Below are 26152 nucleotides of genomic sequence, written 5' to 3' on the forward strand. Positions count from 1 at the left end.
AATAGGATCCTTAGTTAATAATCCTATCTATAGGTTACACTTTCATATATAATCCGCTAATGAAAACTTTTTAATAAATATGTGAAATATGTTTTTACAAAATCATGGTGACCAATCAGGTAGCCAACTGAGGAGGATTTGGCAAATATGTTCACTGCTAAAAGTATTAAATACTATGTGCCTTCAGGGTATACACACCAAACCAAACAAATTTCAGTTGTTCTCCTATTTATACAGTTTTAATTGCTTGGTTATTTAAGATTTTATTTATTTACTTGTCAGAGAGAGAGAGAGAGAGACAGCATGAGCGAGCACAGGCAGACAGAGCGGCAGGCAGAGGCAGAGGGAGAAGCAGGCTTCCTGCCAAGCTAGGAGCCTGATGTGGGACTCGATCCCAGGACACTGGGATCATGACCTGAGCCGATGGCAGCTGCTTAACCAACTGAGCCACCCAGGAGTCCCTAATTGCTTGGTTATTTAATGTAATTATTAATTTCCACTTCTCACAGACATAAAATCAATTTCTAAAAGGAATTTGAAAATAAATCATGGTGAAACACTGCCAACTTGATTTCCAGTTTTCCAGTTCTGTAATATTACTCTATTACATGATATCAAATTTAACAATTAAGTTTAAAATTATTCTGTCATTATTAAATTTATTCAAAATCTTTGGAATCCATAAAGTCATAACTTCATCAAAAAAAGTTCTCTCGGGGCACCTGGGTGGCTCAGTGGGTTAAAGCCTCTGCCTTCGGCTCAGGTCATGATCCCAGGGTCCTGGGATCTGCTCAGCAGGGAGCCTGCTTCCCCTTCTCTCTCTGCCTGCCTCTCTGCCTACTTGTGACCTCTCTCTCTCTCTCTCTCTGTGTCAAATAAATAAAAAATATCTTAAAAAAAAAGTTCTCTCTTCTATATAATTTTCTTCAGAAAATAGTTTTCACAGTAAATAACATCATCTAGGAGCAAAAGATAACTTGGTGAAGGTCAACAATAACTAAGCACATAATGTAGGCCAGAGGAAAAAGAATAAAATATTGAGAGTTCTGGAAAATTCCTGAGTGATACAGATTTGCAACAATAATGCATGGAATATTGAAATTAAAATTAGGAAACTACTAAAAATTTTAGTTTATTTTATAACTCTGAAAAAATGATCTAAAATTTTAAAACTAGCAATACCCAAACTGCTTTCTGTGATTTCCTGGACAGGTTTCTTCATATGCTATCATTTATGTCAGTGGTGATTATAATAGAAAAGTTAGTTATACTCAATTTATTAATGTCAAATGGTGCATAAATGTATTGCCTGAATGGTAATGAAATAAATGAGTGAAGGTTGTCTATTCATAGAATGGCTATATCAAGTTGTTTTGTTAAACAAAAAGCATGTTAAGCAAAGTTAATTGAGCAGTTGATTCAGATGTTTTCCATGTTTCAATATTATTTTGGTATTAAGGTAGAGAGATAAGCTTATGATTTTTATTTACAAGTGTTTTGTAGTAACAAATAACCACAATAATAATAGTAAACCATTGTTCATCAATTAATTAAATAATCAATACTTCTTGAGTTCTTACTAGATGCCCAGCACTGTTCTGGGTATTATGGCAGAGAAAACAACAGAAACAACAGAAAATCCATTCTTACGCAGATTAAATTCTAGAGTTAGAAAACAGAAGATAAAATTAAAAATTCAAATACCGATGATATGCTAAGGAACACAAACAGAAAAGTGAGATACAAAGTCTGGGTGAAGACATGGAACATTGCGGAGAGTGGTCAGGGGATGCCTCACTCCTGAGGTAAGGTTTGAGAACAATTTGAGGGAAGTAAAGAGGTAAACTCTGGCACTGCCTGGGGTGAAATGAGAAGACCCAGACAAAAAGACTAACATATGGAAAAATCCCCATGTAGGAGTAAGCCTGACCTCTTGGAAGAAGAACCCGAGGCTAATATGGTGGGAGGTAATGAAGGGTGAAAGAAGCCTTCTTCCCAGTCAAGAGGTTAGTGTAGGCTCCAAGAAGGAGGAGGAATCAAGGAAGATATTGAGTAGATAGGTGACATAAATAATGAATCTTTTAACAAACTAGGTCTAGACGTTGTGTTGAAAATAGATGAAAGATAGAAGTGGTTGGTGAGACATCAACAAATAGATGTATAGATAATGATGATTGGGACTTCAGTGATAGAAATGGGAATGATGAGGAGTCATTGGAGGCTGTCCATAGTTTGAAGGCAAACCTACAGAATTTACTGATGTTGTGGAAGGGAAGAATGAGAGAAATCAGAGTCCAAATTGACTACAAGGTCTGTTTTGAGCATAAATATTGAGTTGCAATTAAATGACTTGCAAGGCACCTGGGTGGCTTAGTTGGTTAATCATATCAGGGTCCTGGGATCAAACCCCATGTAGGGTCCCCTGCTCAGTAGGGAGTCTGCTTCTCTCCCTCCCTCTGCAACTCCCCCTGCTTGTGCTCTCTCTCTGTCTCATAAATAAATAATAAATAAAAATCTTTTAAAAAGTAAATAAATGACTTGTAAAAACCTATAGGAAAGGCATATCTGGGGGGGGTGGTTGATAATACGATAGCATGTTTTAAACATGTCATCTAGACATATTGAGTGATAATTTGCATATAGGGTCTGCAGCTCAAGGGACAAGGCTGGAATGGAAACATCCATGTGGAAGCTATGAGAATATATTATATTTAAAGCACAACATCAAGAGGTGATTGTAGATGGAAGAGGGGAAAGATACAAGGATTATGTAAGGAGTCTTGAGTTCTAACATACAATGATCAGTAATGAAGAAAAAGCTGAAAAGGTGGAGTCAGATATTGGCAGGGGCATGGGGGAACCAGCATATGATGATATCTTGGAAATCAAGTGAAGAAAGTGTTTGAAGAAAATGGTGGATAGTGTCAAATATTGCAGATGGAATAAACATTGAATTTAATGATGTGGGTCATAGGCATCTCAACAGGAACAGTTTTGGGGGAGTGCTGTGATGACCTCCTGACTAAGGAGGGTTCAACAGAAAATTCCAGAGTGAGACTGGAGATAGGACCTGCAGAAATGTCCTTGAAGAAACTGAATGGGATGGAGAAGATGGGGCAGTTGCTGTAAAGAGTGAGATGAAGAGAAAGTTATTTTTAAAAGATGGGAACAATAGAAATATGTTTCTATGCTTATCAACATTGCTCTTATTTTTATCATGTAAATAAAAAGTCCTGATTTTCTTATTACTCATTTAACAACTCCAATGATTAGTTGTGACAGTGATAAATTATGTTGGACCTCTTGTTCCATTTTCACATTTATATAAAATCATTTACGTTTCATCGGGCTTCTTGAAATTCAGATTCCCAAGATATATGCTACTGAAAATTTAATTAACAATTAAATTTTAGCATACTAAAAATAAAAAGGTCTTTTATGACGAATAGGTGTTAAACATTAATATGAATCTGCCACTTGGATATGAGTACAAAGCTTTCCCTTTCAAAAGTGTTATAATCAAATATTCTGCTTCTAAAATAAAAATGGTGAGGTTATTTTCAAGACTTGGGCACATATAGTCACGTAAAATTGGGCATGACTGGGCATAATGGAAGAAATTAATGAAAGGAAAATTTAAGATGGAATCAGGAGGAAGAGATTTTAATAAGAACTAGTGAATGGTGCAGTGATCCCCCATGAGAAAGTTAGGAGACACTATATTTTAGGCACATTAGGCATACTAATCCAATGTGTAAATTTAGATGTTGCTTTTTGTAATGCTCGTGTTTTGCAACTTATAACTAGATAATAAGTGTTTTGTGTATGTACCTGCTACACTCTAAGAAAAATATTATACTTTTTAGAATCAATTTCATCATTTTTTATGCTGTAGGTAGAAACACATGAAATTATCAATGTCAAAAATTTTAAAAAAGGTTGAATTTTCATGATGCCTTATAATTTAACGTTGTAAAATGCCCCCCCATCCCTTTTCACACAAAGGTCTCTTTAAGAACATTCTCACCTCCTTCCCTTTCTCTAAGAAATCTGCTGAGTGGCATAGAAGAATAAAACCTGTTCTGCAGGCTGAGTTAGTATGAGTCTTGTAGCAGGTAGCTTTCTAACTCTTGTTTTGGTTTCCGGTTTGTCTCATGACATTCACCTTAGCAGATACTTTGAGCCTGAACTGATTCCATCTTGTTAAGCTCCCTACCCTTGTTATAAGGGAAGTTATAAGGGAGGTTATAAGGTAGGTTGCTGGAATTGCTCCTTTTCTGAACAGAAAAATTGTTCCTTTTCCAAACAGAAAGTTTCAGGAAAAAACAAACAAACAAAAAGAAATGGACAAATAGCAGTTTATGGAAGTTATTTTAAATTCCATTATATCAAATTAAAAATGGACAGATCTAACTCCAAAATACCTTTGACTTCCCCTAGTAATACTTAATGTAACTATCACCTATTAATTTATATTATTCTTCTTAGACATATTCATACATCTAAATACATCAGTCTCCTTTAAAAGTAGTGTAAATATTTGTTTAAATAGCCTTTTAAAATTCTTCATGGTAGGGGTACCTGGGTGGCTCAGTGGTTTAAGCCTCTGCCTTTGGCTCAGGTCATGATCTCAGGGTCGTAGAATCGAGCCCCGCATTGGGCTGTCTGCTCGGTGGGAAGCCTTCTTCCCTCTCTCTCTCTGCCTGCCTCTCTGCCTGCTTGAGATCTCTGTCTGTCAAATAAATAAATAAAATATTTTAAAAAAATAAAATAAAATTCTTCATGGTAGATCAAATCATTCTCATTCCAGAAATTAAAAATTGGAATAAGTCTAGGAAAATAAAATGAAAATATAAATAGAATGGACTTCCACAACTTTGCAAAATTCCCTGTATGTCTCCTGGTCTTCTTTTGTTTTCTCCTCTCTTTTTGAAGAACATACTGAATTTCAGGAGTAACACTCAATTTCATTTGTTTTTCCCCTTTAGACATGTATTTGTACATATTTTGCTATTTCAATAGCCTGCCGTCCTAATTCTCTGTCAGAGTTTTGACTAAAGGTGATGCTAAAGTTGTATATACTCGAAGTGGGGTGTTTTTGTCAACATTCATTTATTGTACATCAATGCATACATTATGCACTGTGCAAGCAGGTCTCTGCCATTAGTTGAGACTACAAAGGAAGGCAGAACCCAAGCTCTGGCCTGTAGAAACTTGTCTTCTTGTGAGAAAATATGTGAAAAGCATAGTGGAGATCATATGAGAAGACTGCTTGAAAATTCTTCTATCAGTGAATCTGAATATTATAGAATTGCTAATAAAAATTCAAGTTAGAACTGGTTAGTATTCAGGAACCTCATGAGGACCTTTTTTAAACTCAATAAGTAATAAATACAAAGGTTATTTTGAGTTACTTTGACATTTTTATGAGTAAATGTGATATTCTAATGCAGGCCAAACTATTTTCACCTAAGCCCTACTGCACAAGATGTTCATTGGAGACCAATGAAGTTCCCATAAATGTCTTGTTTTTTCTCATCTCTATTCTGAGGAAAGGAGGAGGCAAAATCTTCTGTGTAGTTACCAAGGCCCTGGAATTCTAAGAAGCTACATATGCCCAATTCCCTTACATTATCCTTAGTTTTTCTTTCTCTTTCTTTCTGGAGTAGTGACAACTTGTCAAAGCCCATTGGCCTGGTTTTGATCTCACTTTTCTCTGTAATCTGAAATGATTAGTAATTACATCTGATCCCTGGTAGGAGGACTCAGTTAACACAGTTCAAACACCTCGTAATGTATTTGTTCCACAACTTTGCAAAATTGTTCCTGCAAAGGGGATCAACCTGTTATTGAATCACACAACTCCGAGATGGGATCAGCTCTGGGATTCATCTTAGCTCAGAAATTTACTGGAGCATGAATATATTTCCACTATAATGCAGCATTTCTTCATTTTTTTTTCTTTTTTTTTAACTTGCGAAGTAACTACAGTTTCATAGGCGTTTGCAAAAATATAATACATAGAACCCAGTTTGCCCTTCACCTAACTTCTCCAGTGGTGACCTCTTACATAAGTATAGTCCAATATGGAAACTAGGAAACTGATATTGGTGCAGTGTTGTTAACTAGACTACAGACTTACTCCGTTGTCACAATTATTTACATGAACCCATTCATACATTGCATGTGTCAGTGTGTTTAGTTTCATGCATTTTCCCCCACGGTTTGTGTGACTACAAGGAAAGTCAGGATTCAGAACTATTCCATCACCATAAAGGAACTCTTCATGCACCTTTTTATATCTGCATTAGCCCTCCTACACCTCCCGATCCTGTCCTGGTCCCTGGAAACACCTATTCTATTATCTGCGTCTATAGTTTTGTGATTTGGAGACTGCTATAGAAACAAGATTCTTTATATATTCCATATTTCTTTCTTTGTATTTTCCCCCTTTGCTTTCCACTCTTGCAGTAATCCTGTACTTTCCGCTCTTATCTGGATACTCTGGTGGAAATTTCACTTCTAGGCTCATTCAGGTTGAATTTAGTTCTGCGTAGCTGCAGGACAGAGATTCCATTTCCTTGCTGTCTATTGGCCTAATGCTGCTCTTACCTAGTAAGTTCTTCCCTTGGTTCATGGTACTGTCCATCTTCAAAGCCAGCAACAATGAATCCAATTCTTGCCATTTGGATTTCTCCAATTTTCTCTTTTGCATCTCTTTTTAAGGATTCATTGTTTTAGATTAGACCCACCTATGTATTTTTTTCTTCCATATAACAATACAATCTAGAGAGTAACACAGGGGGCAGGGATGAAAGGAAACAATACTCTGTCTACCACAACTCCAGTTTTTTGTTTGTTTTTTGTTAATGGAGTTTTGTGTATGTGATAATTGGCTCACTGGAAGATCATTTGGTTCAAGAAGTTTTAAATTTCAGACCACAAATCATTAACTCTATTTCAGACTTAAAAAAGAAAAAAAAAACCTAATTAAAAAAAAATCTTTTATGTTCTTTCCATATCATAACATGGAAATGTTTTATTTTATTATTTTAAATTATTTTTTTAAATACACTGTCATTTGTTGCTAGCCTGTGTGAGATATAGTTTAGGGAGAAATACCTCCTTCACTGATAATGATTTCAATAGCAGAATTCTCTCCTGCTCTTTTTAAATAGCATTAATCTTACTCTCCATGATGGTTTGTTGGTAGAAATGATAATCTGCATAAAACTGGTTTGGAAGTCCTTTGAGATTTTAAAAGAAGGCTGCTTAAAAAACAAACAAACAAAATGAGATTAAATAAGTTAGACTAATAAGTCAGTATGGAACTAAATACCAAACCATAGCCAAATCCTCTTTCCCAAATACAAGTAAACAAGGAAGTTGTGTCTTTACTGTGCCTCTAGTCCTATAGTAGGGAAGCCTAAATATTTAATGAACAAGAATAATTAGTTGGAAAATGGCATTTCTTAACTGGTGAAGGATCTTACACTAAGCACAGCTGTTGCTTAATGTAACCAAATATTCAGGGACATCTACAAAAAGTGACATGCAAGTAGATATTATAAATGGAATATAATTTAATCCAAGTAGGTAGTTTTTCTAAGATAAATAAGTTTGAAGAATATATTGTATTGTTCCTCGTGGCTGTACTTTTGGAATAGCACTTCACAAGGAAATATAATTCATACTTGTGCTCTCCACAGCTATGAACAACACTGTGGAAAACTTCTCTCTGTGGGTGAAAGCCAAAATTACATTTTCTGGAGTTAAATAGAAACATTCTTCTCTCTGATCAAATTTTAATGAAACAATTCAGAGGAAAACCATCATCTTACTTCAAAAATTGTTTTTACGGAAAATATAATAAATTCCAGCCTTCAGGCACAATCATAGCTTCTCCGTTTGGCTCTTCACTGCCTGCTGAATCAAATTGATGAAGACCTGAACTCTGATACTGACCATGGATCCAAGGTCAATTTAATGTGCACCAGGCACTGATTAAAGTGCAATTCATAAGTTCCCTCAATCAATATAATAATATAAATTTTGGAATGTGGCCACAAAATTTTATTTAAGCTTCACTTCTTGTCTTTTATAATTTCCAAAGTACATTTTCTATTTATTATTTCAACCATGATTTAATTCTCCAAGTCACTCGAAGTCTAGTTAGAACTACAGAACACAGAGTCCTAAGTAGTTCAGAAATCACCTTGCGTAAGCCCTACTGTACAGGTGAAGAATGTGGGATCCCACGGTGGCCTGGAATGAAGCACTGCTAACTGGGGGCTGCCCAGAGCAGAAATATACATCCTAAGATGTCATAAAGCATCTTGTTGCTTCACTTCCTATAGAAGTCAAACTATTTTAGAAGTAGAATTTATTTTTTAAATAATACATAGTCATTATAAAAGAAAAAAAGAGCAAAATGTCATGAAATGCAGAAAAGTAAATAGGTAAAATGAAAACCATCTAAATTACTACCTCAGAAATAACCATTACTTACATTTCATGAAATGTTATTACAGTATCTTACATATATACAAATAGAAGCAAAAGAGAGAGAAAAGGTGTGAAAGGGAAGAGACAGAGAAGGAGAGAGAGGGGGTGAAGAGAGAGAGGAAGAGAAAGGAAGAGAGAAAGGAAAAGGGAAAGAAAGAGAGGGAGAGAGAGAAATTTTAATTTAATTTAAAATGGAAAGACAAAATATTTAAAAGCCAGTATTATATGTTATTCAAATAAAACATATATTTAATCTTATTTTAATTTAACTCCAGAAAGAACTGAAGGAAAAGGAAATAGTGAACTTTATTTAGATATTTCATTATTTCAAGACACAGTCACATAAATATAGTCTTCTAAAATTAAAAGAAAAGAAATAAATATTTTTAAAGTTAATGCTAAGTTTAAAGAAGATGTCTTATCCATATAGAATATCTGCTGATTTTTTGTAATTAAGCAAAGACATTAGCACACATGTAATCCCTCTTTTCTCTTTCACCTTATATGCAGATATTGTCATAAAAATATAACTTTCTTATTATTTCTTTCATAAAAATATAACTTTCTTACAAATCTACCCATTTGTACATGCTGATTTACAATCTTACATTTTATAATCCATGAGGTAGCAGTATTAGATATTCTTTAATGGTGGTAAACACCACTACCAAACATTTTTAATAATACTCTTCATTTTCAGGTTACTAATTTTTACTCAATTCACAGATGGATTGAGTTTTAACTTTATTTTTTTCCCCAAGCAAAGATCTTCTTGGTATATACTTCCTTGAACTTTTAAATTATTATATGTTTGTATGTAATCTTTATATTAAAATGACAATTTGATCAGATGTAATATTAGACAATTACTTGTCTTACTTTTCCTCAGAACCTTGTAGAAATTGTTCCACTGTATTATTTTTAACTAATTTATTAAGGAATGATTAAAGTACAAAATGCTATACATGTTTAATCTGCACAACTCAATGAGTTTGGAGACAACTATGCATCTGTGAAACCATCACTGCAATTTGTGCCATAAAAAGGGTGTTGGTATGTGGATGTACAATGACAGTATGATTTCCTTCTGACTTACTTTCACTTCTGGAATTCCTATCTGGAGTATCTATACGTTTTGAGTTCAGTGACTTCACCAGGACACAGTGCTCAATCTTCTGAATGCATTTTTCCCTTGATACACAGAGTATCTCTTAAGCCAGCAAACAGAATCCAGCAGAGACAGCTGACTGAAAGAGGAGTGATTTAGTTAGATATGCCTTTTTTCTTCAATTATCTTCATTTTGTTTAGGAGAAGTATTAATTTTAAATATTTTAAATTTCCTGTCTCTGTCTTTTGTATCTTCAATTTCTCTAATACGAATTTTTTATGATCATTATTTTTCATTTCCACTTTGAATCTGCATATATTGTCACTGTGTTTATTCCAGTGTAACTTTGTTTCCTGTAATATTAAATTCCAGACTCTCTGCACTGCACTCTATCAGTATTTCTTTGTTCCATCAAGTCTCTCCTCTGCCGTTCTGCCTCAGCTATGAAGCTAGGTCACAGTCAGTCAATTTATGACATCATTCTATTATTTCTGCTCCAGTTTCATGTCTCCTGAGATATCCCACCATATTCAGTGAAGTTGTTCCCCTTTCTCCTGGTTTGTGGACCTAGTCAGAACTTGTCTAACAGCTAAATGGTCAGTGAGCTGACTTTGAGGAGATAGTACTTATTTGTGGAGTGATACACAATTTGGGTTTGTAGCGATATATTTATTTGGTTTAGCTTTCTTTTTATAATCTTTGTTTTTCAGAATATTTCAAAAGAGATAAAGGAAATAAAGATGTCTTAATTACCATTTTTTTTTTTTTTGGTAAAAATCACAAAACTTTTTTTGTGTGTTTTTTTTTTGTTGTTGTTGTTGTTTTTGTTTTTTGTTTAATGATTAATGTGTTCCTGGGACAGATAAAATGGATTTAGATCTATGGTGGGCTTGTGTCATGTTTAGATTTCACATCCTTTTGCTCTGATACCAGTAACCCTCAAATTGCATGGACTTTCAAAAAAGGTTTATTTATTTCTCACATTACATCTCCCCCATAGTTTTTTCCTCCTCTTGAAACCCAGGCTAATGAAACAAACTCTCTAGAACTTATTATCATGGAACAGCATACCACAAAATGGCTCTTAAAGCATCTGTTTGCAAGTAGGCTGTGTCTCCCCCAATCATAATTCACAGACCCATGAGAAAAGGAACATGACTAAGATTAATGTTAACACATAATAGTTAATAACTAAAATTCATGGTTAGAGAGGACTAAAGACTATTTGGGTTTTGTAATGAAATTTAAAACTGTCCATCTTCTTGAACACAAAATTATTCACCTACCACAAGAAAAGGTTACTCCCTCTTCTGAAGTGAAAACATCTAACAGTGCTATACAATCATATGGTCTAGCCTCAAAGCCCAGTATCTCATGATTTAGGGAAAATGTGGTTTCTAGTTTCATTTTTTTCTTGCTTTTGTCTTTTTTATTTTATTTTAATCACAGCATAGTTAACATACAGTGTTACATTAGTTTCAAGTGTGCAGTATAGTGATTCAACAATTCTATACAACATCTAGTGTTTATCACAGAAAGTGTTCTCCTTAATTCCCATCACCTATTTCACCCATCTCCTCATTCACCTCCCCTCCAGCAACCATCAATTTATTCTCTATAGTTAAGTCTAGTTCCTGATTTGCGTCCCTTTTTTCCCCCCTATATGATTTTTTGTTTTGTTTCCTAAATTTTACATACAAATGAAATCATATGGTATATTTCTTTCTCTGACTGACTTATTTCACTTAGCATAATTCCCTCTAGATCCATCCTTGTTGTGCCAAATGGCAAGATTTCATTCTTTTTTTCATGGCTGAATAATATTCTGTGATGTGTAGTTTTATGTCCTAATCCTCTGAAACAGAGTGATGAAATGCATGTAGCATAATTATATTTACCACTTTCATTATAAAAATAAGTAGAGTCAACCACATGGAAGTCACTGGTGCATACTATTTATGGAATCTTAATAAGGAGATATTATGGGATCACTGGAGATGGTCATATTTTTTAATTACGCCTTAGTTCTTCTTTCCAACTCACTGTACTTCATGACTCTTGGCTCTGTTCTGAGGACCTTCCTTTTCTATTACCCTTCTGGCCCATCTGAAGAGGTCATTAAAGAACAGATAAATAAGATTTCTCAGACTATATCTTCATTAGAAATCAGTGACTTAACCATCAGTTGAGTCTTAAATGTTATGTATCTTTTGATTCAAACTTGTTCACTGAGCAAACCAAGACTCAAAAGCTTAGTTCATCTTTCATCTACTTTATTCCTTCTAGTCTTTTCCAAATGGCAACTGTTTTACTGCTTCTTCTTTTCTGGACTTGCTACTCACTCCAGGTTAATTACAGAAATATTGAATGTATCAGGATTCTATGAGAAGAAGGCTATGTGCCTTTTTCATAGAATAAACTCAAACATTTTTAACAAAGGTTGTGATTACAATAGCCTTGATTTAGTCCTTTACATAAAGCTTGGTTTTAATACTACTTCGTGGCTTAAGGACATTACTACTTTTATCTTTTACCAATTATAAATGAAAATCTGTTCCGTCTTCCAAGTCTACAATTCTAAAGTCTGTGTTCCCTGTAATTTCTGCTTAATTATGTTCTGATTTTTTCCCAAGTTTCTTCTGTTTCTTGAAAAATCAATGTCAATACAACTGATAGCATTCAAGTCATGTTTATAACTTCCCCAACTCTTTACCAAAAGCCGTACATTTATTTAGTAGATTAAATGGTTTCCACAGTCCTGCTAGTGATACCCAAACATTTTGCCACTTTATTATGTGAGTTGTCTTTTTGCCTGTTTCCAATAATTGTTTTTTCAGCATGCCTTTTGTTGGCTTTGAAGCAAGAGTTATGTATTTCACTTTGTAGTTGTTACAGTAAAACCAGCTTTATGGTAATGATTTCTGTATTGGCTTCAGTCATTAGTGCCAAAATTACGTAACAAAACCAAACAAAACCAAATTCTCAGTGGCATGACAATGCATTTCTCTCTTTCTCATATCACATGTCCATCAAATGTAGTTGTTAGTTATACATTTTCTTCATTCTGATATGTAATCTAATAGAATTGCCTTAGTCTGGTTCAGAACAATGTGGTAAGAGAAGAATATGTTTATAGTGGATAGTAGAAAATTTAAAGCACTGAAAGAAGTTTATTTTATTTTCATAAAAGTGGGAAACCACAAAAAAATATAACTCATAAATCTTTTTGTATCAAGTAACAAAGCATCAAGATTTGTACAACAAAAATTTAATTGAAATGGAAGGAAAAATCAACAAGATAGGCACATAGTGGAGTGTTTAACATACAAACTTTAGTTTATGACAAACCAAGAAGACAGTTTAATTATGGTCACAGAATATATGTTTAACTTAAATAATATTAAAATTATGGGCATTAAAATATTATATCTTAACACATACATTTTTTTAAATGTTTATAGAACTTCTACTGCATATTTCCTTCAAGCAACTGCTAATTAATTTCAAAGAGTCAGAATGATAAAGGCCATGTTTCATGGCAATTTCTACCTTTAACTTGGACTTGGAATCCAAATACTTCTATCTTCATTCCTTATATTTTGGTTTGAGTTATCATTAATCTCTGCTAGGATTATTGCACATGTCTGTTAACACACTCACTTTTCTCTCTTTCCTACTAAGAGTATATTCCCAACACAGCAGATAGACAATAATTTGAAACAGAAATCAGATCATTTTACCTTCATGCATAAATCCCTGATAAGTCTCCCCATTTGACAGAATGAAAGCAAGTGGTATTAAGAGTGGCTTCAAGTTCTTACAGGAGCTAGGCCCCTTTCCTTTCTGATGCTCTCATCTATGATTCTCCCTCTTACTCTCATGCTTTAGCACCTGCACTTCTGGCCACCTCTTGAACACACTGTCCTCTGCTCTGCTCTTTTCTCTGTCTGAAGCACCTTTCTACCATAGAAACATTTGGATAATTCCCTTGCTTTCTTTAATTGTTTTACTTAAATTTCAACTTCTCAGTGAGGCTTATCAAAACTACTCTGTTACTACAGCAATTGCCCCAAACATTCCTAATGTCTCTGTTTCATTTATCTGTGTACACTACTTATCACTGTCTAACCTGCTCAACTACTTATTATTGTATTATCTATCTCTTTCTGCTAGAACACATTTTCTATGCATGTATAGATATTTATCTATTTTGTCAAAAGTTTGAGCAAAATTGAACATTCAATAATATACTACTTAACAAAGAAGTGACACATTATATATTTTATATATATATATTTATATTTTTGAAGCCAAGAGTGATACATTATATATTCAATATATAACATCATATGTATATACTTCTTGAAGCTAAGCTCAGAGGCAGACTTATAAACTTAAATGCTTTCATTATTTTTCTTTAAAGAACAAAAATCAAACAGTATTCACTCCACATTTAAGTAATAAAGAAAAATGTTTAATCAGGAAAAATAAGTAGAATCAGTGAATATTATCTTAGAGTCAACTCTTACACATTGCACCTGATGAGGGACCCAGAACAACAAAATAATCAAGTATAATTTAACAGTAAATAGTAGTAATATAATTCAATAGTTGAGGTATAAAAGCAATTACATCAGCAAGTTAACACTTGTTATAAAAAATCTTACTAAGATATAAGTACTTTCAGACATGTGTTATGTGAGTATCAATTTACAAGCCCATATGAAAGTGTGCCTTTGAATGCAGTTCAGATATTACCACAAATAGAAGGCACCAATGCTATGGAGCAAATTTGTATCAGTTACTTATAAAATATCCTTACACAGAAGGAAAGGAGGAAGGGAGGAGGGAAAAGAAAGGAAGGAAGGAAGGAAGGAAAGTAGAAAGGAAGGGAGGAAGAAAGGAAAGAAGAAGAAAATGCATATTTAGTTTTAGTTTTCAAGATTATGGTTATCCTGTATTTTTAAATTTTTCTAATTAAAAGTTTAAGCTATGTACTTTTTATGTTATTAGAATACTTTATAAACACTTCTGTTAGCTGCATGGTTTTATATTGAGTAGATGGGCCATAGATTAATGACTTTTTGAAATGTGGATAATGATAATATTATACTTTAATATTATTATTTAAGTGCTTTACCTGTGTTCAATACTGTATGCAGCCCTCAGCCAAAAGAGTGATTTTAGATATAGAGTATGTGTGAAATACACACCTGCCTGTTTTAGGAGAACTAATATGAAAAAGGAAATGTAAAATATCTCAATATTTTGTATTGATTATATATTGAAATGATATTTTAGATTTTGGCTTAAATAAATATAGCAATAAAATAAACTGTACTGTATTTATTTATTATTTCTTGTATTTTTTAATATAGCTACTTATAATATTTAAAATGATATATCCGTTTCACAATATTGACCCATATTTCTTTAAGACCATGCTTTTAGACAAAGTGTTACATGATGAGGGAAAAGGAAAATGAGTTTTTAGGACTTGGATACTTAGGAAAGTTTTGTTAAAGACATATCATTTAAGCAGGTTGGGTTTTTTTGTTTTGTTTTGTTTGAAAGTTAGTGCCTAATGGCACTTCACCATCAAATACATACTGAAATAGTCTTTCTTAAAATATGTGCATTTATCATTTTATTTTACACACTCATAACTCTACAACAGCTATGCTTTCCACAATCGTAAATAAGGATTTCTCTATGTTCACGTAAAATTACATTCTCAGAGAATATTTAAAAACAAGAAATACCGGTATCCCCACTGTTGTTTAGTATCCACTCAATGTTTTATTTTCTCCTCCTTTCTTGGGAATATCTTCCCTGTTATCAAAGTCTGCATTGCCTCAAACTACATTAGTCTCAAAAGATTAATCTGTTACATGTCCATAACAATGAACCGTGGGTGTATCAAAAATCTCATATATGTTATTTTAATTTTTTCACACTGTGTGATTTTCTAAAACCATAAGTTTATTAATCTGCCAGTACATATGGAGGGTTTCTTAATATTTTCACTGGGTTGAAATTGATAGAACATAAAATTAGCCACTTTCAACAATTCAAGTGGCATTTATGAAAATGTCAATGATGTGAAACTGCCACCTCTTTCTAGTTCCAGAATGTTTTCATTAATCAAACCAAGAAACCATGACACGGTTGCTGCCCATTTCTGCCTTTCTCTGGGACTTGATAACTATCAATCAATGTCCTTTCTTAGCACTTATTTATTTTGAATATTTCATATAAGTGGAATTGCATGATGTGTAACCTCTTTTTCTGACTTCTTTTACTTAACCTGTTTTCTTTTCTTTTTTTTTTTTTGAAGTTCATTGTTGCATGAATGGATAATTTGCTCTTCATGTCTGTATAATATTTCATTGCATGTACAAACACAATTTTGTTTATTTATTTGTTTTTTTATTAATGGACATTTGGATTATTTCCATCATTTAGTTATTATGAGTAATGCTGCTATGACTATGTGTGCACCTGTATTTGTTTAACTACCTGTTTTCAATCCTTTAGGGTACATACTTAGGAGTACATATATTGGATCATATGAAAATTCTATGTTTAACTTTTCAAGGAACCGCAAAACTGTTTCCCAGAGAAGTTAAATCATTTTACACCCCCAACAGTAATGTATGCAGATTATAATTTCTCCACATCTTCACCAAGACTTGCTATTTTCTCTTTTATTTGTTTTAATTATAGCTTTCCTGCTGCTGTAAAATAGCACTTCCATGTAATTTTGATTTTCATCTTCTTAATGACTAAAGATGTTAAGTTAAAGATGTTAAGTGCTTATTGGTCATTCAAATATGTTTACTGAAGAAATTTTAAGTAATTATCCCATTTAAAAAAAATTGGTCACGTCTTTTATTGCTGAGTTATAGGAATTCTTTATATATTCTGAATACTAGACCCTTATGGGATTTATAACTTGCAAATATTTCCTCCCCTGTTATAGATGGCTTATTCACTTTCTCGATAATGTACTTTGATGTGCAAAAGTTTTAAATGATGATGTCTAATTTATCCATTTTTTTCTTTTGTCATTTGTGCTTTCTGTGTTAGATGTAAGGATCCACTACCAAATCCAAAGTCATAAAGATTTACCCTTACTCTTTTCCTGTAAGGGGTTTATGGTTTCACTGTTACATTTATGTCACTGGTCCATTTTTGAGTTAATTTTTGTATGTGGTATAAGGTCAGAGCTCAATTTCATTGCTTTGCATGTGGTTATCCCATTGTCCCAGCACCATTTATTGAAGAAATGACTTTTTCCTCATCAAATGGTCTTCATACCCTTGTGAAAACTCAGCTCAGTTTTCTTGAGCACTTTGAGCATAGGTAAAATATTTAATTTAAAATATGTCTAGAAGCACCTGGATGCCTTTTTCCTTAAGTATCTGCCTTTGGCTCAGGTCATATTTCCAGGGTCCTGGGATCAATCCCAACATCATGCTCCTGATCAGTGGGAAGCTTGCTCTCCCTCTCTCACTCCTCCTGCTTGTGTTTCCCCTCTTGCTGTCTCTCTCTGTCAAATAAAGAAAATAAAATCTTTAAAAATTAGAATAAAATATGTATCTAATAATATCGAAGTCAATGCTTCCCTAGGGATAGTTTTGTTAATTTCATCTGTGAATGGGCCTTATTTTCTTGTTTCTTCCCATGTTTTGTTTCATAGCTTTTGTTGAAAATAGGATATTTTGGACGTTATAATGTAGTAATTCTGGAAATCCTATGGTTTGTTTTTATTGCTCTCTATAGGCTCTTCTTATTTAGTGACTTTTCTAAACTATATTTTAAATTTGCTTTCTTTGGTATGGTGTCTGCAATGTCTGTTCATTTTTGAGAGAAATTTTGGCTAAGAGCCAAAAAGCAAATAACAGAAGAAGAAAATATAAAAGAAGAAATAAATAAAGGGAGAAAGAAAACAGAAATGAATGAACAAGAAGTTTTCTGTCTTTACAGCTTTTTTTTTTTTTTTTTTTAATGCTGGAACATCCGTTCAGTGCCTAGCCAAATTGTTTATACCTCTGCCTTAGTCTTGATATCCTGCTTGCACTTTGCTTAGAAATCACCCAGAGGTGAAAGTTTAGGGTGTCCTTAGGTCTTTTCTAAACATGCGTCTTGCCATTGAGCATGCATGTTTTGTTTTTTTTGTTTGTTTGTTTTGTTTTGTTTTTAATTCCCCAGTATTCATGGATGCTTTTAAATGTGCTAATTTCTCAAACTCTCCAGCTTTTGCTTTCAAACCTTTGGCATTCTATTGTACACCTCAACACTGATCTTTTGCCCTAGGAAGCTATAAGCTTCTTGCTTACCTTACAATACTTTCAAGAAATACCTGCTGCTTTTCTGCATTATGTAAAATGGAGATGAGCACCTTGCATCAGTCTATCTACTAGTTTTCAGACAAGTTAGAATAGAAAAACAAAAACAAAACAAAACCGTAATTCCTTGCAAATGAGGCCTGTTTTCTCCTGGAAGAACTAGGGACCAGGGTGCCACACTGGGACTGGAGTCCACCCTCTTTAAGACCACTGTGAGCCTGACAGAAGGTAGAGCAAAGAAAAGTAAAAATGCCACAAATTCCCTACCATTTCAAAGTGGCCTTTGCCTAGATTCAGAATTCACTCGGATGCTGTAGACTTGTTTCGCTGAATCACTGCACAGTTAATTCTTCAGCTCATTCTGTATCTTTGATGGAGAGATGGATACTTGGAACTGTCTACTCAGCCCCTTTTTCTGATGTCCATTGTAAACATTTTAAAATCTCCCTTACCTCCCAGATAGTATCTCCACTCTTTCCTTCCTACACATATAATGTTCCAGTTCCCTGAAATGCACTTCTCCAACTTTGTACCTGGTAGGCAATCAGAGTTTTCTCCCAGTAACTGTTCCCTTTAGGTCCCCAAAGTTATCAATGTTCCTTTTAAATATAAACTTCTAATTTTTGTTATAATCACTTATTTCATTTTGTTTTCCCTTACCCTAGTAAGAAGAGGGTGAGAATTTTGATTGAACAAACTGCATCATATTCATCCATGGATTAATTAAATGGACACTAAAATGAAAACCTACTTTTGCTAAGTACTAGGAACTTAGCATGGGCAAGGAAGACTGAGCTCTTTCCTCAGGACATGTATTCTTGGTTTCACAAGCTTCATCCCAAAGCCCAACATATTGCAGATATTCAATAATGGATTTTAGATTAATGAATATCATATATTTACTTAACTCTAATTGCTATGTACTGACCCATGAGGGATCAGTCAATAAGTAATGGCTACTGTTATATCTCAGGTGCATTTTACATATTATATCATCTATTATCAATCTCACTAATGAGGAAGGGATTAGTATACCCATGTGTTAAATGAGAAAATTAAGACACAGATTAAATGATTATTAAGTAGCCAAAGCATGATTCCAACCTAGGTGCGTCACTCCACTCAAAATAATTATTTGATATAAAATAATACTACTGTATGTTCAAAATATCAACTTCCTGGTAACTCTGATATTTTGGAATAGAAACTTTATTTACATCATGTTTAATATAATCATCTCTTTGTTGGGGAAAATGAACAAAAATTTTTACACTAAATCATTTGAAGTAATGTGTAACTTTTCTGTTCAAAAGTTGAACATAGACAGGAAATGAAGGGCTATTTGCATAATATAGTCAAAAATCACATTATCTAGTACTTTCTTCTACAAATCCTTAACAATTTATAGAGCTGCATGACAAACTAAAATTGAAAATGAATATCCACATTAGTTATTACAATTGCTAGGGAAGCACAATGGAGGTAACTAAAAATCTGTATTTTGTGTATTTCAAATGGCATGTCTGCACGGATCATCTTAAAAATAGACTTCATTAAAACTAAACCCTCCATGTTAAGTGTATACTTAAGCTTACTGATCCCTTTTGTGTCTTTATTTTCCCATTTTTAGGATTCCCTTTTATCTTTTAACCCCTTTATCTGCCTAACTCTTTTCTTTTATTTCTCAATCATCTACACTTACCTTATGATGTAGCCTTCTGTAGTAGCTGGAATAATGGACCCACAAAGATATCCACATCCAGTTTCCAGAAAAAGCCTTGGAAAAAGAGACTTGGAAGATGGGATTAAATTGAAGAGATTGATATGGGGAAATTATCTTGGATTATTCAAGTTGACTTTGTATAATCACATGGATCCTTATAAGAAAAGACAGGAAAGATCAAAGTCAAAGAAGGTAACACAATAATGAAAACTTTGGTTGAAGTGATATAATTTGAAGATGGACAAAGAGGCTCCAAACCAAGAGACATGAGTTCCCTCCAAAAGCTAGAAAAAGCAAGGCAGCAGATTCTCCCCTAAAGCCTGTAGAATGAATGAAGCCCTGCCAATGCCTTGATTTTAGCCCTGTACTAACACTCACTTCGAACACTTGACCTTCAAAATTTTAAGAGAATGCATTTGTGTTGTTTTAAACCATTGAGTTATAATATTTCATTACAACAGAAAAACAAAACTAATGTTCTCTCCCATCTCTCCTGTTTCTTTATCAGCTATGCCATATCAATTTTCAAGGAAAAACGAAACAAAGTCCCTCACCAAGGTTTAGACTCTTCTTTTTATTTTACGACTCAAAGGAAAGATGCATTTTTGAAACATCATAGTATGAAACAATGCCTTAAGACAAAAAAAATTACTGCCTACTTATATAAATTTAAACAATACCCTAGGTGGGCAGTAATAGTTTATTTATTTTTATTATTTTTTTAAAATCTATGATATATTAATAATATTATTTTACATTTTTAAATTTGAATATAGTTCATTATTTCTAGACTGAGAGACTATAAACAATTCCAGGGCTATTACAAGATTGTTATTAAAATCAGGAAAAGGCCACACATTCTGACAACACCCACTCTCCCAAATAAAACACAACATGTATCTTGGTAACTCAACCAAGAAAACAACTCATGGAAGTGAACAAAATGATCAGTTAAGTGCAGGATCTTAGTTTAATAATCAAGGGGATTCCCAAAAATAGATAAAAAGTTTGCAAAACTCTGTGAAGAAGAGAAAATCTAGAGTAGGCAAGGCATAATTTTGAAGCTATAGAATGGTAACATGACTCTGATTAGATTTTTTTGGGAGAAATTATATAAAATAGAATGTTTTGGGAAGCTATGTAGACTATCAGATGTTGCCTTCCCTCTATAAATATAATTCTGTTTAAATTAATAACGTTCATTTGTAGAGCAGGTTTAGGTTTACAGAAAATTGAACAGGTGCTACAGCGGGTTCCCATTCACCCTGTCTCACTCTGCCCTCTGCTTCCCTTATCATTAACATATTGCATTAGTGTGCTATATTTGTCACAATTGATGAATCAATATTGATTTGTCATTATGAAATTAAATGCATTGTTTATATTAATTTTTACTTTTTGTGTTGTTAATTCTGTGCTTTAACAAATGTATAAGTTCATGTATCAATGATTACACTATGTTACAATAGTTTCCCTGCTCTAAAAACCTAGTCTATTTTTTAAATGTATCCATATATTAATATTGTATTTCTCTTTGCCTATTTTATAAATTATTTTTTTGCTTTTTTACAACAAATTACTTTGCTTGGCATACATGTCCATGGCTGCTACACCAGCCTGTCTCTTTGCTCTAGTTTCTCAAAACTGCTTCTCCTGAAGGCAAAATTATTTACCCATTGCCCCAGAGACAACTTCTTTATTCTTGCTATTTAACTTTGCTCAAGTAGTTTTCCCAATGGAAGACTTCCCAGCTTTTCTTCTTTCTGAAAATTGTCCAAAATTTCCTGTTCAAATTCCATCTGTTTTGACCAGTCTGTGCCATAGCAGAATTCTTTCTGTTATTGGTTCTTACAGCAAGTGTTATCTCTGTGCCATTTCTCCAACAGTTAAACGTGGATCATTCTAGTACTATCTTGTTACATCATTTGGAATTGTTATTTCATTTTTTGTTGTGTGCACATATGTCCCAAGTATGTGAAATCATCATGAAAGTAACAATTCTCATCTCAATTTTTCATTGAGCCCAACAGAAAGTAGTCAATGACTCAGTATGTTTATGCCGATCAATAATAACTAAAGGAAAATTATTTCTTTCGTCCTGAGTTCTGCTTTCTTGGCGCTGAATGGAAAGACATCATTCTCATTCTCACTGAGGAAAAAAATCATATGTGGATTATTTTATTTTAATAATAATAACAGACAACATACCTGAGCTAGAGTGAAGGAGGTTTCAGAGAAGAAATATAAACATGGAAACAGTATAAGGAAAGGCAAAATAATTTAGTGGTGAAATGTTGTTTGCACTTTGAAACATTGGTGTTGAAGTTAAAGGGACTTAAGTGAGCACGAGGATGTCCAGGAGGCACAAGAAGAGGGTACCGAAGAAACATACAGTGGAAGTGGAGAGAATGTAAGCCCTCAAATCTGCAGATCCTGCTTTTTCTATTGCCTCATTCTTTCCCTATTTGTTCACACATCCATCCCTGGAATCCACACTGATATTTTTGTATGTGCTAGTTTAACTCTCCTCTTCCTGAAGTCTCTGTGAAAGTTTGTTTTGCTGTGGTTGTGAGTGTGAAGGTCTTTTCAAAAAATATATATATCTTCTTGTTCAACAATCATTTCCCCAATTGCATCTTCCTCCACATAAAGATACATTTACAAATGGTTATCTCATATCTAGATACAGAGCAATCACCCGCCGGTGATTTCTTCCAACACAATGTGATCAGAGGAGCCATGACCGTGAAGTGATCATTTACACATGCCATTTGAGCTCCGTTTGATAAAAGCTCACTCTGGGACAGGATCATTTGGGTGGGGGATCAGATGGGATGGGGGGAATGAGAGTAGAGTTGAAAAGGGTTGGTTTATGGAGTAACCATTGTGAGTCAATCCTTGTGCTCCTACATTTTATTTACTGCTCAAAACAACTCTTCCAGATTTATTGTCTCCTTTTATAACAGTGGCTCCACAGAGTATATTATTTTCCCAAGTCACTAGTCAAACAGTCTTCACACTCTAGTCTATCCTAATCCAAAGTATATGTCCTCCTATGTTCCATGTTAAACACTACAGTAGTTGAGTGACAAAAGTACCATTTATATACCCAAGGTCTGGCAACTATAAAGTGGTACAATCTGGGTTGAAAACCAATTTTATGTGACAAAAGCCCATATTGCTCTTAGAAGGGGTTAATTTAGGGGTTTTAGTTTCTACTCAGTAAAGTGTTTTTAAAGTTAATGAAAGCACACCCTCTTACTTCCCTACTGAGTTACAGTCCTACGAAGGGAGAAAATTAAAAATTAAAAAAAAAAAAACCAGAAAGAAAACAGTGCAAGAATTAGACTCCCAGTGCCAATGGTCATTAGTGGATAATTTCATGAGCATGTTTAAGAGCCTGAGCATGTTGTTTCTATTGTTTGCCTTAATAACGTGGGAAATTCATGGATGTCTCCTCTCTCCCCTGCTTCATTTAGATTTTAAATCTAAACTAGAGAAATTTGATGTTTGCATATTTTATTTTTGTTGCTGTGATCACTGATCTTTTGAGATAATATTAACCAGTTTCTTCAGTTTTTCTTAATCATCCTACAAAATAGGACCATTTATGTACCATTCTCTCAAGCAAACTAGTGCCATCTGCTTATTCAGTAAATTTATTCCAAATTCTGAGATTTGGATTGACTAGAGAGATCAGAACTTAACAGATATTTCACATATGTTTGACTTCGACTCTGCATGGAACAGGTCCAGTTATTAGAATCATTTATGTTACACTATAAGCTGTAATTAACATATCAGTTACTCATATATCATGTCCCAGATAATCACTGTGGGGAGTTATTTTTTTTCCTCCTCAGATGTCAGTACAATAAATAACTGATTTTTTTTCAATAAATATATGTATCTATAGGATTTCTGACTATGCAGTGTCACTATGCTATGGATTTTGTGCAGAATATACCAAATTATAGCTGAGGATGCAAAATATGTAAACACCACTTGAATACAAGGTGGAAAGTGCTGTCAGGGAACTGGGCAGAATTAGTTTTAAGGTATTAAGTAAGCTTAATGTTTGTCACTTTGTTCTTTACAGATCTAGATTACTAAAGGGAAAAGCACAGAATATTTATAGAATTAGAAGAGGGGTGGAGTACAAAGAGAGAATGAAAAGAGACAGTGAATGAGGATTCTGGAAAACTCTCTCAGAATCACTTGGGTTTTACTATGAGACCCTAGACTGATGCTAATTAAGGGAAATGGGATGCTCAGGAGGCTTTTATAGTTTGTCCACATCGACTCTCATACTTTAAGATAAATGGGTTTATTGATATTCATTCCTACTGTTTTTCATGAAACAAAGCAGATCTTGTCCTTGTCTGCCTTTTTTACCCCAGAAGTAGAACAGCTATCCTGGTAATAGAGTTGGTAAATGGAAAATTTGGGATTCATATCTAGGCTTGTCTTCAAAGTTCTTTCTCTATTCTGCTATGTCTCAAGGTGTCACAAAAGGAAATAATGCAGCAACCAGATAGAGAGTGCACTAACAATTTTCATTTTCATTAAAACATTTTTTGTACACAGATACTGGAGCTACTTAAGCAGAACACTAAGATATCGTATAAACTTGAATGTGGTAATTGACCATCCTAAAACTTTTATGTATATATATATATATATATATATATATATATATATATACATACACACATACATACACACACACACACACATACACAATACAATAATAAGTCTTAGACATTATATATATATATATATGTATATATATATATATATATATATATACCCCTCTTATTGGATACACACAATTTACCAAACAAAACACAACTATAAAATAGAGGGACAGGGAGGCAGAGAATCCTAAGCAAACTCCCTGTTGAGCATAGAGCCTAGGACTGAGGCCAGGCTTGATCTCATGACCCTGAGATTACCATGTGAGCTCAAACCAAGAGTCGGAGGCATAACCAACTGTGCCACATAGGCTCCCCTATAATAAAATAGGTATTCTTGCTTTATATCTGAGGCAACCAGCACAGAAACATTGACCAACTTGGAGTGAAGTTGTAATTTGAAACTAGCACAAACTGTTTAGTATGAAATGCTCTACAAACATTTTCATAGATGCCTACCATGTAGGCATTTTTTTATGATCCATAAGGTAGCTGTCTTTTAAAAATGCTCACTTAAAAAAATAATGATGTTCATCTGCATATAAAAAACCCCCCATTGCTTTCTCAAAATGTTTATTTCTGTCTATAAGATCATTTTAGATCAGTTTTTTGTTGTTGTTGTTGTTTTTTGCCTTTTCTCATTTTCTTTAGACATCTGCATCTGATTTGGTTAACAAATCAATCCCCTAAAATACCAAAAATCTGAGAACACAGATAATTAAGACTTAGCCTGTGGTATCTTGCATCATCTTTGAAACCCTCCAGTCACATGTCTATAAAGAGACAAGAACAACCCATCATAAATGTTTACACATTAAAAAAAATCACACTTTCTGTAGGTGCTCACATCAAGATAGTTCAAGTTTTGAAACACAATCCAAACTCTCAACAGAAGAAGTTTTCTAAGAATAAGGGAAAGAGTTCAGTGACAAGAAGGAACTATGGTGTAACTTGGCCTGGGGACAGACCTGCATTACAAGTTCAGGGCTGTTAGAGTTTATTGTTTGGAGTATTCCTTTGTCTTCCTAATGTATTATTAATGCCTTGTAAATAAGGGTTCACACTGTACCAGCTTACATGAATTTTCACCAGCCAGCCCTGCCCCAGGGAGCTGTACTTGTAATAAAAGAAATGAAATCGACATACTTCTCATGTCATTTAGTATAAGTCAGGCCTCACTCACCAGGCAGAGGAAAAATTTTGAATTACAATTGTGAATGGGTATGTTTATTTTATTCTGTTTTAAGCTACTCAAATTTCAGCTAAATTAATCATTACGCTTCAATTTGGGCTACATGGAAAAATTCAGCAAATACTGTCTCTTGATTTTACGCTGGGCATCAATATGCCCACATTACACATCTTATTTCAGAATCTCAAACTTGCCCATTTGCCTTTTGTTAGTTGTCTTTTAGCTCCCTATTGATTTCCAGTTTACTCTCTATCTGATTCTGTATGTTAATTTGCCATTCCTGCCATGCCCTTGGGTTGCTTTTGCTTCAGCTGAACCATAATAAATGTACGTTCAATGATTTTATCACATAAAGGAGGGTTTGGACTTTTTCATGATTTAGTACAAAGCACAGTTAGTATTGCATAATTTCCAGAAGGTTCTTGATTTATATTGAATGATGGGACTTTTGGTGAAATTAAATTTTCATTTTTAGGAAAATGTTAAATCAGTATTGGCATGGGGTGTGTGTGTGTGTGTGTGTGTGTGTGTGTGTGTGTCTGTGTTCTGAGTTGAAGATGTACCTATAAAATCTAAAT

The sequence above is a fragment of the Enhydra lutris genome, unplaced genomic scaffold, assembly GCF_002288905.1.
Source record: "Enhydra lutris kenyoni isolate GAN:26980312 unplaced genomic scaffold, ASM228890v2 scaffoldscaffold78, whole genome shotgun sequence".
Classification (NCBI taxonomy): domain Eukaryota; kingdom Metazoa; phylum Chordata; class Mammalia; order Carnivora; family Mustelidae; genus Enhydra; species Enhydra lutris.